Source organism: Octopus sinensis, linkage group LG2 (assembly GCF_006345805.1).
Source record: "Octopus sinensis linkage group LG2, ASM634580v1, whole genome shotgun sequence".
Classification (NCBI taxonomy): Eukaryota; Metazoa; Mollusca; class Cephalopoda; order Octopoda; family Octopodidae; genus Octopus; species Octopus sinensis.
The window spans coordinates 194,804,695-194,826,052 of record NC_042998.1 but is presented as its reverse complement, the minus strand read 5'-3'; the positions used below and the strand labels follow the sequence as shown (position 1 = coordinate 194,826,052).

The 21,358-nt window shown below is 34.6% G+C and overlaps 1 protein-coding gene across 15 annotated transcripts in view; it reads right to left on the bottom strand.

The window, feature by feature from the left end:
- Nucleotides 1-21,358, bottom strand: part of LOC115227715 (spectrin alpha chain) — a 97,652-nt gene that overhangs the window by 72,730 nt on the left and 3,564 nt on the right. For 13 of the 15 annotated variants that reach the window (XM_036500621.1, XM_036500624.1, XM_036500626.1 and 10 more), the window contains exon 2: nucleotides 4,241-4,291. The gene's annotated coding sequence lies outside the window, so the exon portion shown is untranslated. Of the gene's footprint in view, nucleotides 1-2,878; nucleotides 3,102-4,240; nucleotides 4,292-4,639; nucleotides 4,654-21,358 lie in introns of those variants that run through there. The other 2 variants (XM_036500623.1, XM_036500622.1) reach the window with 2 other exon arrangements.

Below are 21,358 nucleotides of genomic sequence, written 5' to 3'. Positions count from 1 at the left end.
CAAGGTAGTCTTTGCTTAGAAATAAATGTTAGATAATGGTTTGACATAAATGTTATATATATATATATATATATATATATATATATATATATATATATATATATATATATATATAACTATGTATCTTAATGTATATACACTGTCAATAGACCAGTTACTGTAATAGCTGACCTGAGATATTTCCTATGGATTTACTGTGTTAAAAACAATAAATACCAGAGAGAGATGAAAATTTATCCCAGCAACAGCCAGTGAAAGTGGCAGATGCATTTCAGCCTTTTGGGATATTCAAGCACTCATAGAATTCCCCATCTCTGATGCATGAAAAAGTGAATAAAACATTCAGTTATGTTGCAAAAAGCAGCCCACTGATTAAAAATCCAGTATACACAATTGAAATAGTGTTTAATTAAAATAGTCATCTATGTATCATACTTAATGTATATACATTGTCAATAGGCTAGTTACTGTACAATAAATATCAAGGAGAGATAAAATTCATCCCAGTAGTGGCCAGCAAGAGAGTCAGATGCATTTAAGCCTTTTTAGGCCTTTTCAATGACACATACTTGCAGCCAACCACATGCTCAAATAATTTTTCTCTGATATGTATTGTGCTTTTAAGACTGCAAATCCATAAGAGATGTTATCTCAGGATAAATACTGCTGTAACTAGACTATCAACAGTATATGTACATTATGTATGATACATAGATGGCTATTTTAATTTAATATTGCCTCAAATTCATACTACAGGTATTCATATATGCACACACACCATTCTTGTCTGTTTATGCATTTTCAGAAAATACAAGAAACACATCCAAAAGATGCTATTTTTATCTTTTGCAGGGACAATAATAAACTGCAGGTTATCATTTTAGCTTACACTTTTCCACACTTGCCCTTCCTTTCACCAACCTAACCATTCCAGTTTCCAAGCAAGCTAATATTTCCCTGTTAGGTGTGTTTACATGTAAGATTGAAAAATGACAGACACTCATTTACAAGTATCAGAGTATAGAGACAAACACATACACATGATGGATTTCTTTCATTTTCCATCTACCACATCCATTCACAAAGCTTTGGCCAATCCAAGAGGTTATAGTAAAATACAATACTTAACATTAATTGTATGAGGAGATTCAATGCCAATTAGATATACAATCAGTATACAGTGAAGTCAGAACCTTTCAAGAAAATTAAGTACTAAATTATTTTGGCAGTTACTGGTAGTATTCAAATAATAGTTAAAAGCTAATTTAAGCTTTACTAACTCACTTTTAAATTCATGTAATTTAAACAAACCATTCATCACAAGAAACTAGATGGTGAGTGAGTTTAATAAAGATCTTTATCTCAAATGTGCAAAGTAACTTTCTACCTGAATTCAAGCAATTACACAGCAGTTGTAAATATTTACTCATGTACACAAAGTTATTTATCTATCCCTAAAATAACCCCTTTGATAACAACCTAGTTGAGACCACCTTTGGTTTTTTAATACAAACTTTCTGTTTTAAAGCAACTTAACATCTTTCATCAGAATTCCATCTTAATTTATGTTCAAACACCAGCTTAATAACGACAAAGTTATTTTACAAAATTCTTCATTACTTCCAAAAACTGAAACCAAAGCAATGTATTTCAAAAAGAAATACAGTCACAAAAAAGTTAAACAGTTGGACAAATGGTTTTAAAGAATACATTTTATCAAATTCAATAAGATGTATCAAGATAATTTAAAGTTATAAACAATCCTATTGAAGTAACTGATTAATTGTATGCATATATATATATATATATAATTATTTTCTCTTTCTCATATATATATATATATGAGAAAGAGAAAATAATTTTATGTTGCATTATAATGAATATGAATAACATGAAGTCATAGCTTATTGTCTGTCTGCTGCAAAAGATAAAAATAGTTTGCTATGTATATATGTATGTTTCTATGTGCGATTGGATGTGGTTCATGTATGTTTGCAAGTGTATTTATGTGTGTGTATCTATGTGCATAAAAATTTTTAAATGCATAATCAAGAATACAAAGAAAAGAAATTGTATCTGATTAATTACTCGAGTTTCTGCCTTACAAATCAAGCAAGAGACAGAAATAAATAGCTACGTAGTGGGTAGACAAGTGATGAATCCATTGAGAGCAATGGAATCTAACATCATACTTATAGAATTAACTTACAGTAGAATTATGAAAAATACATACTGAAAAAAAAAAATCAAAATAAATTTCTATAGTGATTTCTAAATAGTATGAATTTACAAGAGATTTCATGAGAAAATAGAGATATGGTATATTTACAATTCTAAGTTCACTTCTTTTAATGGTTAGATAAAATTGCCTTAGAATGATAACCATAAGTTAAGAAAGTGTTAAAAAATAAATTTATAACCATTATAAGATTACATCAGCAGTTTAAACAGAACAAATTCCATCACTTGGAATAGATTTGTCTGAAGAAAAAGTCACCTTGAAAGTCCATCATAACAACAATAATAATAATAATAACAATAAAAATAGCTATGGTCTTGATGAAACAGGCGTAATCCAAAAATATTTATCAGCTTGCTAAAACAACGAGAGTGGTTGCATAAAAAAGTTTCCACAGTCATTCAATTCTTCAGTGGAAAATGGTCACGATGAAAGAGGCTAGTCTGCCTAGAGAATATATTTAACAATTCAGATGAGGTGTGTGCAGGTGTGTTATGCAGATGTAAGTGTGTGAATGTGTTGGCATGTGTCTATAGTGCAACGGTAAAATTCTCAACAACCACTGGAAATTATAGTACAAATGCAATTAGCAACAGTGTTTACAAGTTGATATAGATAAATGCATGAAAAGCAACCTACCTTCTTTCTTGACAGTTAATAAGTAAAGAAAAAGACAATATAAACCGTAGTAAATCAGATAGGCCAAAATGAGGCTAATTATTAACAGGGCAAATACATCAGGGTACTGATTAAGGAAAGGGCATTTAAACATGGGCAGCTGATTATAAAGAAAATATATCTATAAGGAAAAGTGTCAGCAGCTTGCTGCCAAGCTGCACAGCTCATCACACCGAACCTAGTAATGATTGATCAATACAGCAGCAGCCAATAACAACGTCATCAGTTGCATAGCGACAAGTAGATTCACAAATGGCTACTGCTACTATGATTGCAAGCAACTCTGTCAATGCTAATAGTACATGGAGGAGAAAACAGTAAAATATTCAAACACAAAGCCTGAATTTATATAGCAGAGAGGCTTCAAAATAACCTGTACGCAGAAATGCCAACAATCAGGAATAGCTAAATTAAAAAATCCAGGTAATGGCTTATAGGGAAGGCAACACAATCAAGTATGTGTGAGTGTGTGTGTACACATATACATGTACAAACACACACACACACACACACATGCACACACACTTGTGCATATGTGTGTGTGTATATACACATATATACTTGTACAAACACACATATACATCTATACACAATGTGTGTGTGTATGTATGTGTGTGTGTAGATGCTATGATTCAGACAAAGCAATCAACATGAAATCAATAGAATTGCAGCAGAGATGCAGAATAGCATCGGGATATAAGTGAACTGCGCACATATTGCTTGTCCCGTCAAAACATGTGCAACAATTAACTGAAACAAAAAATAACTCAAAAAGACTAAGCAAAATCAAAGCAGATTTATAACAATGTCTGATGACGAAAATCTTATGTGAATGAAAGTCAGTAATAGTGAACACCAGAATATGCTGAAGTTAAAATACAAAATACATTATAGGAATTGAATTAAATTTATTAAATAGAAATTCAAAACGTTCCCTTGTGAAATTCTATTTAATAACATATGAATGAATTTATTTGAAGAGAGTGTTACATATTTTCAGTATTTCAGTCAAATTTTTTTTAAAAAATCAAATATCAACAGAAGTCAATCCCTAGTGTTGAACTCTACACTGCAGAAATAAATTATTTAATAACAGACATCATATGACTACCTCGTATGAACCACTAACCCAAGACTGAAATTACTCATAAGACAGGTTTTTTTTTTACCTTAACAGAATATTAACTGCTTCCTATTCAAATCAGTAACTGGGTATTTTAGCAGCTTTTTTTAAATAATTTTTTTTATTTGAAGGGTATTCATTCACAACACTATTAAAACTAGAATTTTATGTGGAAAAAAAAAATTGTGTTTAATACCAACCTTTCTCTGCTCTTTTTTTTTTTTTTTTTTTCAAGTTGTTCAAGAAGACCACTGAAATTAAAGAAAATACAATAAAAAATATTTCAAGAGATTATTTTACTGTTTCTTTTACATTTTTAGTTCAGACATTTATAGTCAAAACAACTATTCAAATTTAAAGCACACACTCACAGTGATAGAGTGAGCTACAGAGAGAGAGAGAGAGAGAGAGAGAGAGAGAGAGAGCAAGAGGGAGAGAGAAAGAGAAAACTGGAATTAAAATTGTTTGTGATAGTAAAAATTCAAAACTGGAAATCTATTGGAAGTAGAAGTTTCTTTTAATTAACTCTTAATCAGATTATACAAATCTTGTTCTGCAACGCTATAAGCAGCTTCTTATTAGGAAAGTTTGTAGCAGACATCGAAAGAGCAAATGATAAAATGCCTTGCAGTATTTAGTAATGTCTCTTTTCATTCCATGTTCAAATCCTACTAAGACTGACTTTGTCTTTCATCTTTTAGGAATCCACCAGAATTATTCTTATTTCTGTACAATAACAATGTTGATAGGTGAAAATAAAAGGGAAAACCATTTCCTGGAGACATCAGCAATACCCAACCATTACATTTTTTTCTTAAATATATGAGTTGTGTGATTTCATTTGTGATTGTTCAAGATAAAATGGAAGCTTTTGAAAGGTTAAGCCTTCCTCTCTATTACTGGCATTACATTCTCCTCCATATTTCAAGAGCTCTTAAAGCTGAGTAATTATCTTTTCAAAATTCTTTGTAGACAGTATTGTTACCCCCAATTAGGGAAACAAATTATTCCATTAGTGAAAATATGTTTTGACATTACACACTCTAGTCTATTTCTATGTTGAAGACACATTTGCAAATTTATTCTTCAAAGCTGTTTCAATTACATTTTTTACAACTTAGAACAGCAGGAGCAGCACCCAGGGCCTTTTGTAGGATGTCCATGTCTGCTGGGAGAAAAGTGGAATTCATCCTCAAACCAGAAACAGGACTTGAATGGTTGCAAGAACTAAAGGCATTCAAGGCTAGTGAAGGCATGGATTAAATCTACCATTTTGTACAAATCTGAAATCTATAGTTTTGATATTCTAATGGAAATACAAGCATACTTTAAGAAGCCATTCCAAATTTTTCTAAGCAAGCATTTTACAGCCAAACTTAGTTTTTCAGATAATAGATGGCTCAACAAATACAGACTGTGTCAAATGCTACAACTTCAGCAGCACCAACAGGCTCTTCAATTCTCTTTTTAAATCTCCATGCCAAGGATCTTTTTAAACATCTTTGCCTATCTCTCTCACTCCTAATAACTGGCATATTTTCCTTTAAGTTATATCAGTGTTTGACATTCAGCTCTATAGTCAGTGTTCTTATCTAGATTAGAAGCAGACATTATTCACATGAATAACAATTCATCTATAAATTATAACAGCTGAGTTCCTTGTATTTATTTGCAACATCATTCAAAGCATATTATTTGCTTTTTTCCCTAATTTTTCTGATTATGTACAAATATATCACATTGAGTCACAAATGGAGGGTGCTAGTCTTAAAATCTTTTCTCTCAGACTAATTACCAACCAAGTTATAAAAATACTCAAGAACACTATTAAAAATTGAATACAAATTAGCCAATTGAAGAATGATATTACTAATTCATTTCATGAGGTAAGATAACTAAATGAACAAAGTACTGAACCACACAACCAATTCCCAGACAAGCGTTTATATCTACTGCAAATATTCTATTATTTTCAGTTAAGTCAACACTTAATAGTTAAATAAGGTAATACATATCAAATCTTCATTAAGTATCGTATCCATCTGTGGAAGACAACAGAAAACAAAAGCAAATTTCCACAGCCCCATGACCAAAAGAGTTCCATTTGATCAGATAGTTGATAGACTAAGTAATTCCAAATAAGAAAAGCTGAAGTTGTTAGGCAGATGAACAAACAACTTAGTATACATGTTACCTATTAATAATATTAATATTTTTGAATAAATTATTAAGTTATTGGATTGTTTAGTTTTTAACAGTCCAGAAGAAAATGGACTTAATTTAACAGTGATGAAGGAAGGTTCAGAGAGTAGCAATACTGTTAAGATGAATCTGTTCAGCTACACATTTGACCTGATTCAAACAAGCAACTCAACAGCTGTGTAGCGTTAGATACATAGAGAATACCAAACAAGTTCCCTATGGATACCGTATTTATTACGAGTGGCTTGTAAACGTATCTAACGAGCGAAAGCGAGTTAGATACGTTTACAAGCCACGAGTTGTAATAAATACGGTATCCATAGGGAATGAGTTTGGTATTTTATTTATTACACACGAATGACCATATTTTATTAACCCAATAACTAAATTCTTCACATCGTGTTGAAGCGCGCATGAATACAGCTTGATTTCACGTCAGTGACGTTACAATGTGTAACTGTAAAAGATGTCATGCCGCAGGAAGATAGTCCGACTTTATAGCGCTAAGTTTTCAGGTGAAATGACTGATAACTGATGACTGTTTAACATTTTGTTAACATTCAAGTTCACGTTCAAGAAATACATAACACAGATGAAGTTTAGTTGTAACTTATGAATGACAAAAGTAGTGCCGTCACCGTGACCTCGGGTCATCACCATGGATTGACCAATCAGAAGCAGCGCTCGCAGTATCTGACATATGTTAGATACCAAAAATATCTCAAAGTGTTCTCACTCACATGTGTGTAATAAAACTTGTTAAATGGATATGGATATCTCATCCTGATCAGAACTTTAAACTAGATCTTAGTCTAATTTGTAAAATTCCTGCAAAACTGAAGATGATCTTGAATATTTTCCCAAATAGCCTTTCATTTTCTTCAGCAGACATTTTACAAATGAAATAAAATCTTGTCAACAGCATTTTATTGCTGCTAGCATGTTTGTATGATACTACTAAATGTCCAACATGAGTACACTGCCATACAAAGCAACAATTTGAATCCCTTTTATTAGATGGCAATTCCATAAATCTATAAATGTACATAGAACCATACATGTCAGTTGAAATTGTGAAACATTTATAAAATAGATTATTTCATCATTCATAAACCATGATATAAATTCACTTAGCTACTTGCAAATATCAAGTAGCTAATTAGTGTTTATCATTATATAAAAGTATACTATTAAAAAAAATACTAAATTTCATCTTTATATTCAGACTTCTGACCAGCATTTTGGACCAATACATTTACCACACTGATAGATTACACAACGTAATTCACATATCAATCCATGTAGAAAATGTAGTATCAAAGACTATTCTACTCTGCACCAGTATTGTTGTTCAGATGATAGCAATAACTTGCTTGCCAGTCAATATTGAAAACATATCAATGGCTTATATTCAGCTTAATATATTACTACACAAAAATACTTTCTAAGCAACTTAATCATTGTTTCTCCTAAACCCCTAACTTGTTTTCCTCTACACCCCTAACCTAAATATGACCCTAGATGCCATAGAGGAGAATAGAAAAATGTCAAAACACACACAAAATCAATAAAAATGTCCTACAATGAACATGGGAAAACATGTCTAATATTCATAACAGGTTAAAAAGGTTAAGTAAACACTAATGGAAAGACAAAACACAAAAGTAAATATTGTGTAAAAGAGAGCAATATATAATATTAATGCAGATACTATTTGCATTTTTAAGTAAAAACAAATCCTTGCTAGGCTTAATTACTAGAAAACAATAATACCCAGATGAACAATTATATTCATATATTATCTTAAAGTAGAAAATCCTAAACTTATATTTAAGTTTAACATTTTTATATTCCTTTTGAATTTCACATTAAACTCAGAGAAAAATAAGATATTGCTACAATCAATGTACTCTACAAAAATGCTATAATCCTAAAATAAAGCCAAACTAATAATACTTGTTCATGACAATGAGACAATGCTTCCTCGCAACAAGGAATCAATACTAACTCACAATAACCAGCCAACTATCGCAACTGAATTACGTTTGACTTCATTCAAAATTAAAAATTACAAATGCTAGTGGTTACTTAAGAATCAACAATAACACTATATAGATATAATATAAACCTACTTACAGAGAACTGAGTAAAACAAATCATCATTATCATCGTTTAGCGTCCGCTTTCCATGCTAGCATGGGTTGGACGGTTCGACCGGGGTCTGGGAAGCCAGGAGGCTGCACCAGGCTCCAGTCTGATCTGGCAGTGTTTCTACAGCTGGATGCCCTTCCTAACGCCAACCATTCTGTGAGTGTAGTGGGTGCTTTTTACGTGCCACCGGCACAGGTGCCAGGTGAGGCTGGCAGCGGTCACAATCAGTTGGTGCTTTTTACGTGCCACTGGCACAGAAGTCAGTCAAGGCGGCACTGGCATCAGCCACATTCGGATGGTGCTTTTTACATGCCACCGTCACAGAGATGCCATAAAAATTACAAATGCCAGTGGTTACTTAAGAATGAACAATAACACTATACAGATATAATATAAACCTACTTACAGGGAACTGAGTAAAACAAATATGTAAAATATTTCTTCAAATAAGAAAATTATGATCAGTTGACTAAATCTAAGTACTTTAGCAAAAGTAATAAGAATAAAATATAGTTTTGAAGGATTTCAGCTAAAACATTCAATTGGCCCCTATTCTAACATTTAAATTTAGACTGGTCATTTTGGGGCTAAATATTCTACCTGTTTGGTGGCTAAATCTGGCCTCCACAACCTACCCTACAATGTCATTCTAAAAATAAACTATTACATCATCAAAAACTCAAAGCTATCAGTGACTCTTTTACTTGTTTCAGTCATTTGACTGCGGCCATGCTGGAGCACCGCCTTTAGTCGAGCAAATCTACCCCAGGACATTCTTTGGAAGCTTAGTACTTATTCTATCGGTCTCTTTTGCCAAACCGCTAAGTTATGGGGACGTAAACACACCACCATCAGTTGTCGAGTGATGTTGGGGGGGGGGGCAAACAAACATACACACACACACACATATATATATACACATATATATACGACAGGCTTCTTCCAGTTTCCGTCTACTAAATCCACTCACAAGGCTTTGGTCGGCCCAAGGCTATAGTAGATGACACTTGCCCAAGGTGCCACGCAGTGGGAATGAACTCGGAACCATGTGGTTGGTAAGCAAGCTACTTATCACACAGCCACTGCTGCGCCTAAAGGCAAAGTTGACCTCGGCAGAATTTGAACTCAGAACGTAAAGACGAACATAATGCTGTCATGCATTTTGCCTGGTGTGCTAACGGTTCTGCCAGCTTGCCACATTATTAATTCAAAACAATGTGAGTAAATAAGTATTACACTTGACAGAGTAATCTGAATTCTAGAGGGTTCAACCCTAATTTAAAAAACAAATGAAAGGAGCGTTAATAACATTTGAAATTTCAAATTCAACTTTATTTCACAATGATTATACCATTTGGATTTAAATAACTGCAACATTTAAATTTAAGCATTCTTTCGTAAACTTAAAAGACTTATTTTTAACCAACTTATTTATATAACATTAGAATTCACCTCTCCTCACAATGCACAAAACATTTTAAGGCTACTTTTACAGACACCATTATTTGTTTCTTAAAAATCTAGTTCCCTACTTTTTTTATCATTTACGTATCTATCATTAATAATAATCATTAAGACCATTTCAAACAGACATAAAAACAGTTCAGCTATTTATTCTTAGAAAGACCAGCTCTAAAGTCTTGTACACCTACGACCAGTTCAACTTCTGTTGGAAAACTTGATCAACCAGTCTTTTCTTCAAGTACATTAAATCAGATGTATCACAAAATAAAAATATATTCTCCATTGTACCCTTATGAAACAAATTTAAAGAAATAAAACAGGTCATAAAATTATTTGAATATCATTAAAATACTCTGAGTAGTAAGAATTTTAGTCTTGTTAGTGTTGACACTAAACAGTTGGTATTTGCTTTAAAATATTCAGATCTATCATCTCAGTAAATATAAGGCTAAAAAGGAAATTCTGAAGTGAGAAAAGATTTTAGAGAGATGGGAAATTAAGAAGAAGAATGAATAAAATAATTGACAAAGAGTCATTATGAATCCAAAAGTTAAGTTGGCTTTTAGATTCCTCATATTTCTTACCAAAGTAAATAAAATTTTACAATATTTTAGTTCAAACCTTGCTCAAAAGACTTAAGTGAATTACTTTAATCTACACTCTGTAAAATGATTTGCATTATAAAATGCATTGAAGCAGAGGAACCATATTAAAATGTGAAATATATACACAAATGATATCATCATTTAACATCCTTCCATGCTGGCATGGGTTGGATGGTTTGACAGAAGCTGGCCAGGTAGAAGACTGCACCATACTTCTGTGTTTTGGCATTTGCAATATTAATACTTTTGGACAAGGTAGCAGAATTGTTGAAGAACTGATTAAAACACCTTGCAATATTTAGTTACAACCCTTTATATTCTGGGTTCAAATCCCATCAAAGTCAATTTTGTCTTTCATCCTACAAAACTGATAAAAAGTACCTGTCAAGTATTGAGGTCAAGATAACTGACTTTTCCCCAGCCCACTAAATTTGTGGCTTTATGCCTATTTAAAACAATCGTCATTATGGTAGCAGAGTGACAAAAACTAAATGTAGGTTGCAGTAAATATCTTTCACTAACTACATTCCGAGTTCAGACCTTACCCAACTTTGCTTTTCATCACAACAGGACCAATAATGCATATTTCAATCACGTAAATTACAGGACCTATGATGTATGTACCAATCATGTAACTGGGATGAATTGAATTAACTATATGTCACCTTTGGAATTTGTAACTTCCAGTCAATATTTAAAATCATTATCACTATCATTTCATTTGAACCCGGGACTCAACATTGACTTGTTCATTCCTGTTAATTCATTAGTCACTACAATATGGTCACATATGGCAAACAAGTTTATTATATGGGCGTGGCCATTGCCAGTACTACCGAACTGGCCATCGTGCTGGTGGCACGTAAAAGCATCCACTACACTCTCGGAGTGGTTGGCATTAGGAAGGGCATCAAGCTGTAGAAACTCTGCCAGATCAGATTGGAGTCTGGTTCGCCAGACCTCAGTCAAATCGTCCAACCCATGCCAGCATGGAAAGTGGACGTTAAATGATGATTTATAAATATATATATATATACACACACACACAAATTTCTAATAAGTAACCAACTTAGTTTTCCGCTACTTGTTTTGCTATCACGTGGTAACAATCTTTATAAAATATAATTCTAAGTACACCTGCTTTCAATGACAAAAGCAAAAGGGATTGACAATAAACTTGTGAACACTATAACTGCTTATGTCCCTCTAATGTAACGGCTTAACTAGAGAAGAGAGATTCAAAACTGAAATGTGTGAGCAGTTACTGACAGGTGGGGGATAAACAAAACCCAACAGAAACTTCTCTTCAAACAGAGACTCTTTTGTTACATGAAGCTTCAAAAGGAAGTCTAGCATTCAAGCTTTTGCAAAGACAATCTTTTTGATAATTGGGTCAGGTTTAATACCACTCATCTGTAATGTCTTCATATTCAAAAAGAAAACTGATTTTCCACTACAAGAATCAAAGATCACACAAAAGAAATTAACAGAGAACATTTACATAAGCAAATCCAGAGCTAGTCCTTACTAAGGCAATAAATGCTAATAAGTAAATAATCATATTGCTTTACTAGTACTTTATCAGTTTACGAATTTTAGAGTTACTGATCTTATTCCTTAAATTAAGAATGTTAATCGAAGATAATGAAAACCAAATTAGCCACAATAATAATTTACAAGCCATTTTTGTAAAAAAACAGTACAAACAATTGAATCCATACTCCTCAAATACATTCTATCAGCCAAGACAAATAAAAAGAAGCAATCTTACTGGTATGTATTTTATGAAGCTTATATGGAAATAAAAACTTAGCTATCTGTAATTAATAGCAATGGTAACAAATATGAAGTTCTTTCGGCTAAACTCAAAGCCAGTGTTTGGTGAAAGTGATTGAATAGACTGCAGTATATTATTGGTAATATTTTATTGATCTGAAAAGTATGACCTAAGTAACATTGGCAAGATTTAAACTTATGTGTGGGGGAGTAGAAGGTGAAACTAAACATTTAGCCGGACACAGCAGTTTTAGTAGTGTGTGGAAGGGTGAAACTAAATATGTGTAGACTGGTGCTATACAATTTAGTATAATTACATTTTCTAACATTGGAACAAATATAGAAATTCTGCATGGTGTATACTTGATTAAATCAACCCCAGCACTTGTCTAGTATATATATATATATATCATCAACCTTGGAAAGATGAAGAATCAAGCCAGCCTCAAAATACAGACAACTAAATACTAGAAATGAATTTGTCAGTTGCTCTTTTCTTACACCGAGCAGAATTACTAGCTTCAATCAATCCCAATATCTAGATACTGCTTATTTCATCATTCTTCAAAATCTGAAACGCAAAATCAACTTAAATGAGATTGACTGCACTACAGAATGAACATAATGAAAAATGAACAATGGTAATAATAATTTATTTTATTTTTCTGAAAAAGCAAAAAGAAATTCTGAAAAGGAAGAAAGTATATAAAAGTATGAACCAACAGGAAAACTAAAAAAACATCAAACAAAAGTAAAAAAAACAAAAAGCAATATATCCTAATCCCCAAACCAATTGAGAAATTCTACAAGAGAGGACAGAAGGGAATAATTGAAAAGGCAGTAATTTAAACAACTGTCTAGTTAGTGCGATTCACATGTCCATAAATAATAGTTTGTGTAGGTCAGTCACAAGTACGGTGAAAGGTAAATAGAGACTGACTATTTTTGAGTTTTCAACACGATTGCAAGTGAATAGACAGAGACAATTCAATCAGATGAGACATTTCATGCACTCTTTGGTACATTGCAGTTCAATGTCTAAATATTACTGCACCAATCCTAATAAAACTAAATCAAACCACAGAAGGGGCATCTATGCCTGACCTGCTAAAACTAGCAATGAAAATCCACCCCCACAGAATCACCCCTACCATCTTAAAAAAGGACACATTGACAATATAGTTCGAGATACAAAATGTCCAAAAAAGTAAGTGAATGGGCAGAATTGAACACCTTCAATCTGAAGTCTGCAGGATCAAAAGTGAAATAAGAAGAAAGTATTGCCAATAAACCCAACTCATTTTAAAAAGGACCCTAAACAATATTTGAAGGGATCACCAAGAATGATGAGCTGAAGAATCCTCACTACAGACTACAGTGAACATATTTTCTATAATTAGAATAACAAATGTGTTAATCATTTTTTTTTTTTGTGAAAGTTTAAAAAAATACATATATCTGTTCCAAAATTAACTGAAGCTACAAAAAAAATTAAATATTGCAAAATATATGCTATTGTTTAACCCCAGATCAGATAAATCAAGCAGACCTATCTTCAACCACGAGCACCACATCTTTCTCATATCAGGGACCATATTCCAATATATCCTTAAGATTATAGGATGGCATTGGGTTGTTATTTCTAGCAGGGCAAACAACCACATAGAGGTTTCCTAGGTTGGTGAAAGGGGAGGTAATGATGACAGTGCTGCAGAGGATGTTAGTGGTAGTAAATGTTGTTGGTGGTGGTGATGTGTCAGTGATCTGATTTCACTGACCCCACCTGAAAAATTATCCCATGGAGTTACTACCTGAAGATTCATCACTATGATATTTCAGCATTGAATTGCTACTATGCAAAATCTGGGATGAAGATTCTTCTGGTGATGCAATGTAAGCTGACTATATTTTCCAATTTCAAAATAGATAAAAACTAACGGGGTTTCTTCTTTCACAGCTGCTATTTTAATGTTTTTATAAGGGTCACATTGTTTATCATGGTTATAATATGGCTGTGTGATAGGGAAAGGTACATTAGATTTATCAACAGGTAAGAATGCATCCAACACTAAAAACACCGGCAATAGCATAAATATATGATGACAAAACAGCATAACATTTTCTTTGTACTATTAACCCCTTACCCAACAATTATTTTGAAAATAAATGTATTTTTTCAGACATATTTTTTAATTGTTTTATTTTACTATGATTTTGGCGAGTCTATCTTTTGACGAGTTAACTCGCCAGAGATAGAAAAAAACGATTTCGGTCAAAGCGCATATATTCGTTTCTGCCGGGTAAGGGGTTAACTGATTTGCCTCAGACTAAAAGAAAATTATTCAACAACAGACATAATTTTCTTCAATAAAGTGAAAATTTATGCACATTTTTACACCACAAAAAAAAATTAAGTTCGAAAATTAAGAACAGTTAATTTTAAAAACTAAACTAAGGCCTAATTTTTTTTCAAATTAAACTATTTATATATATTTTATTCAAAATGTTTTTAAGTGGTAACAATTTCTTTCTTGAGGAGAACAAGCTCCTTTCATAGAGTGATAGATGTTACTGATTAACTGATGTGGTACTTTCAAGCTTAGGCAGCCAACCATTTAATCTTTCCATTCTATTTAGCTCTTTTTCAATTTTCTGCTTCCTGAAGCCTCAGTATACCATATTTATATTGGCTGTAGGATTACCCAGCCATACTGGCTAATAGCAGGTTGGACAAAACACTCTTACGGTAGAGTGATTAGCCCCAGACATCAGTAATTACCATAATGGAATCATCATGTATACTAAATAAACATCAAAAGTATTAGCTATGCATGTATACAAGGACATTATAATAATAATGCCAGATACATTCTAAATTAACCCAAGAAAAAAAAAAGAATAAGCGTTTGGTTGACAGTAGAAAGTAACAGTTATAGACAACTTATGGAGAAGAGGTTAGGACAGATCTGAGAATGAAGGCCTCAAATGAAGACTCATCCACCCAATGCCAAAATACAAAAATGAATATCAAAGTAGAAGTGATGAACTACAATGAAAATGTTATTCCATGGAGAAGAAAATTAAATAAATTTTGCATAATCGTGTTCTTGTTTTTAGTATTTTTCTTTTCAACTATGGACCAAGAAAGGTGTTAAATTTCATATTAGAAATGATTTAGTCACAACATAGCAACTATAATGCACCTTCAACATTTGTTGATACCTAACCGAAACACTTATCTATAATATAAATTGGACATGGGCGATCGTTGTATTCTTTCTTGTCTTGAGGTTCACAGCCAAACGGCCGGGTGGATTCGCGTGAAAAATGGCACACATGTGGAGACAGGTGCATAGATTGGAATGCGGTTTGTATTTTTTTTTCTAGCATCCATACTTACCGAGAAAATCAATTAAAACTTTTCTAATTGAATTCCCCTGTTTGTTACGCCATTAAAACAAACAATTGCTCACACAGCCAGCATTTCGCTAGCAACAAGGGGAGTACAGGATGACAGTTAGCCAAAAACTTTCGCTATGCTGTCCCTCTTTCACCTCTTTGTGGGGTTAATAACCTTAATCTTTAGTTACATTTTCTCATTCAAACTACATAATAGGCAGAGTTGTCGGATTAAGACAGTAGGGTGTTTTGAGGGAGATTTGGCTGCTATTTCTACCAGGTCTAGCTACCATGTACAGGTCAAAACTTAATTTTCATTCATATATGCCTAACCGAAAACGATTACAGCCACATCATCCAAACAGACCGAGTGAAACTGGGCTTAGCTGCTAGTTAACTATAAATTCAACTACAGTAAGTACTATTTCATTATATTTTATTTTAACGAAAGGTGCAGCTATTTAAAGTGCTGATATCAAAGACAGTCTAACACCTACTACACCTTAGAGAAAACTGTAGTGGGGGAGGGAATGAACTGATTACAGAACTGATTGTAAATCTAGGTTAAAGGATCAAAACTGAAATCAGTAACATGAGACATAATAAGAAGGTAGTGGTGGATATAAATAATAGAATACTGAGGTGTGGGAGTAACAGTAGTTATGGCAGTAACTTACCAGAATGAATTGTAATATCTAATCTTTCATGAATGAGGGGAGGGAGTATCTTCTTCCCTCGCTCATAACTATCACCAGTGAGCTTTATCAGTCAGTCAGTAGCAGAGTTATGTTCAACACACACTGACTCATCATCTAACCATGTTTCTCTTTCTCTCTCTCTCTCTCTCACACACACACACACACAACTGTAGAAAGATTTTATTTGTAATGGGAGCGGTTTCCCACATTCTACGACATATACACACACTGATGACTATTGAAAACTTGCAAATTAATATTTTGATCCTTAGGATCAGGTGTTCAAGAAAATGTTTCGCTTATAATAGTATTTCTGAAACATTTACCCTTTTTACATACATCGGAAGGAAAGAAAACAACACCTGAGATGATTAAACCTAATCTAAACTGAAATGCATTAGGTTTTTTGCAGGTATACAAGGCAGATAATATTTCAAAGTGCCATGGATATGTCCAGTGATCTCCACAGGTGAATCATTGCAACAAGTGCACATGACATTAACATCATTAATGAATAACCAGTAATAATTTTTATGCATGCGTGCACATCTCTCTCTCTTTCCATATATATATATATATATATATATATATATATATATATATATATAGAGAGAGAGAGAGAGAGAGAGAGAGAAAGAGAGAGGGATTTATATATATAAATATATTTATATGTAGATATCTTTATTTATATATATATGAATATATTTATATATAGACATCTTTATATATATATAAATAAATTAATATATATCTGTGCCGGTAGCACATAAAAAGCACCATCCGAGCGTGGCCATTCGCCAGCCTCGTCTGGCACCTGTGTCGGTGGCACATAAAAAGCACCCACTACACTCACGGAGTGGTTGGCGTTAGGAAGGGCATCCAGCTGTAGAAACACAGCCAGATCTGACAGGCCTGGTGCAGCCTTCGGGCTTCCCAGACCCCAGTTGAACCATCCAACCCATGCTAGCATGGAAAGCGGACATTAAACAATGATGATGATGATATATATATATATATTTATATATAAATTACTAGCAATTACTAGCAAGGAAGAGGGCAGCTCATCAAGCCCACCTCACACAACCAGCCTCTCCTGTAAAGAAAGCTATCTTTTGATGTGCATGCAACACCCTACAGTGCAAACTCAGAGAAATACAGAATGAGTGGTAGGACCACCTGGCGTGGAGAACCCGGCTGTGTGCTGACCTCAGAGACTATAGAGGCTCTGAAAGCAGTGTATGGCCCCACCCACCTAGTCCAGAGTCCCCTGCGCAGTTCAGATGAACAGGACCTCCTCACCGATAACACCTCCACCCTCGCTCGCTGGTCCGAGCACTGCCAAAGCCTCTTCAGTGCTAACCGCACCATACAAGACGCTGCCATCCATCACGTTCCTCAACTTCCACTCAAAGAGGAGCTCGACGAACCACCCACCCTCGAAGAGACGACTGAAGCCATAGGACAACTCAAGAGTCGCAAAACAGCAGGAGTTGACCGCATCCCACCAGAAATCTGAAAGAATAGAGGTCCGACGCTCCATGATTTTTTTGTCTGCTGCTGGGAGCAGAGCAAGCTGCCACAGGATCTTCGCGACACCGTCATCATAACCCTGTACAAGAACAAGGGTGAGAAGTCTGACTGCTCCAACTACCGGGCAATCACCCTACTCTCCATCGCTGGCAAAGTACTTGCCAGTATCCTGTTCAACAGGCTCTTACCAACCATCGCTGAAGAAAACCTCCCTGAGAGCCAGTGTGGCTTCAGAGCCAATAGAGTCACAACGGATATGGTATTCGTCCTCCGCCAACTTCAAGAGAAGGGCTGAGAACAAAATAGGGAACTCTTAGCTACTTTTGTTGACCTCACAAAAGCATTTGACACAGTGAGCAGGACAGGACTATGGCTCATCCTGGAACAGCTTGGATGTCCCACCAAGATTCTATGATGGTGATCCAGGGGCATGAGAATCAGTGTGGCCAGATCAGACTCAACGTTGACCTATCGAAGACCTTCCCCATCTCCAACGGCATGAAGCAGGGTTATGTCCTGGCACCAACTCTCTTCAGCATGATGATCAAGCATGCAACTGAAGATATGGAGGATGGGGTGTATGTTAGGTATTGTCTGGATGGCAGCCTCTTCAATCTACGGCACCTCCAAGCCCACACCAAGACCCAGGAGAGGCTGATCCAAGACCTTCTCTTTGCGGACAACGCTGTCCTTGTCGCCCACACAGAGCGAGCTCTGCAGCGCATCACGTCCTGCTTTGCAGACACCTCGCGACTCTTTGGCCTCAAGAAGACGGAGGTACTTCACCAACCTAGAACCCCAAGAGGAATACTGCCCACCCCACATCACTATCTGCAGTACTGAACTGAAATCAACACAGCAGTTCACATACCTGGGCTGCATCATCTCATCCGATGCAAGGATCGACAAAGAAATTGAAAATAGACTCTCTAAGGCAAATAGGTCCTTTGGCAGATTGTACAAACATGTTTGGCACAATAATAACCTGAAGAACAAAACAGGGAGCAGTGTCTACAAGACCGTGGTTCTCACCACACTTCTCTACAGCTCAGAGACCTGGATCACCTACTGCAATCACATCCGTCTCCTTGAGCGCTTCCACCAACGATGTCTCCGCACCATCCTCAACATACATAGGTGACTTCGTCACAAACATTGAAGTTTTGGAGCGGACCGAGATCACCAGCATTGAAGCCATGCTACTGAAGTCCCCCCTCCGATGGGCAGGGCATGTCTCCAGAATGGAGAACCATCGGCTTTCTAAGATTGCCCTATTTGGCGAACTCTCCACTGACCACCGTGAGAGAGGAGCCCCGAGGAAGTGCTACAAAAACTGCCTCAAGAAGTCTCTCACAGCATGTCATCTTGACCACCAATGCTGGACCGTGATGTCTGGCGCCACACGATCTTCAACATGGTCAACGAATTTGAGGAACATAGAAGAGATGCAGGAGGAAGGCGCAAGCCTCCTCTGACACCACACCAGATGTTACCTTCATCTGTGGACACTGCTCACAGACCTGCCTTTCTCGTATCGGACTTGTCAGACATGAGCGTGCATGCACACGACGTGGACAGCCTTCATGATCTTCATTTGCGAAGCTGAGCCATGATGATGATATATATACTTATTTATATATTTAGATATAATTATATACATATATATATATATATATATTTATTTATATATATATATTTTATATTTATATATTTATTTATTGATATATATATATATTATATATATATATATAAATTTGGAATAATATTCCCTCGTATTATATATATTTATAGATACATATTTATTTATATATATACTTATATATATATATATTATATATATATATATATTTGGAATAATATTCCCTCATTATTATATATATTTATAGATATATATTTATTTATATATATTTATAGATAGATAGATATATAGATAGACATATAGATAGATATATAGATAGATAGACATATACATAGACAGACAGATAGATATATAGACATAGACAGATAGATAGAGAGATAGATAGATATACAGATAGATAGATAGATAGATATACAGATAGATAGATAGATAGATAGATAGATAGATAGATAGATAGATAGATAGATAGATAGATAGACAGATACATATATATAGATAGACAGATATAGATAGACAGACAGATATAGATAAACAGACAGACAGACAGACAGACAGACAGACAGACAGACAGATATAGATAGACAGACAGACAGATATAGATAGACAGACAGACAGACAGATATAGACAGACAGATATAGATAGACAGACAGACAGATATAGATAGACAGACAGACAGATATAGGTAGACAGACAGACAGATATAGATAGACAGACAGATATAGATAGACAGACAGAGATACAGATATATAGACAGACGGATACAGATATATAGATAGATAGACATATATAGACATATAGATATGATAGATAGATAGATAGATAGATAGATAGATAGATGATAGATGACAGACAGATTGAAGTACTAAAGCGTGGGCACATACACTAAAGCACACATACATGAAAATCAGGCGCAAAAGCACACACCACCTGACATCCTAAAATCATAACGTTGAAGCATACCTCACTAAAATCAATACGCTAAAGCACACACACACACACACACATTCTAAAGCTACACGCTACAATACACACACCCTAAAATTCATTTGCCAAAGAGAGCGCGCGCGCGCGCACACATACACACCGAAATTGTATGTCAAAGCACACACATTAAAATCATATGCCAAAGAACAAAATCAAACACTAAAGCAGTGGTTATTCGTAAAATTTCTCGTTACCTACTTAATGAGGTGTCAAAATAGTTTGCATCCATATAATTTCTTCTGAAGTTGGAACAAGATTATAAAGTTTTAAACCATCTTAATTTTATTTAGCACAGCAATTTGCATGTCCCCCCACACGTCGGGCAAGTCTCACTATAAGAAATAACACTAAAGCACACATACATACGCACACTAAAACTATACCAAATTACACACATGCCAAAAGCATATACTTATTATATACTGCAGCGCGCACCCACAGATATAAAGCATACACTAAAATTATGCACAAATGCACACTTCATACAAAAACTACTAAAATCATACATTAAAATGCACACAAACCAAACGCAAAAAGATACTCTTTCCATAAGCCAACGGAGAAACCTCTACAAACTCGTTCGACCTGCTACAAGTAGTAGCCAAATCTGCATAGATAATATAGGTCAGGGTTCCGTCCAACCTTATGAAAAAGACGACTATTAACAGCTTTGAATATATGGTCTGTCGTATCAGGGCAGACCTCGAAGCTGGCGTGCACACACACACATCTAAAAAAAAAAATGTGTAGCGACGACTACGTATTTAATGTATTTCTTGTAGGCAGAAATCTAAAACTAAATAGCCCCACCCAACAGTACCATAAATTTAGTTGAAATAGAGGGAGCAACAGCGATATGGATCTGTTGA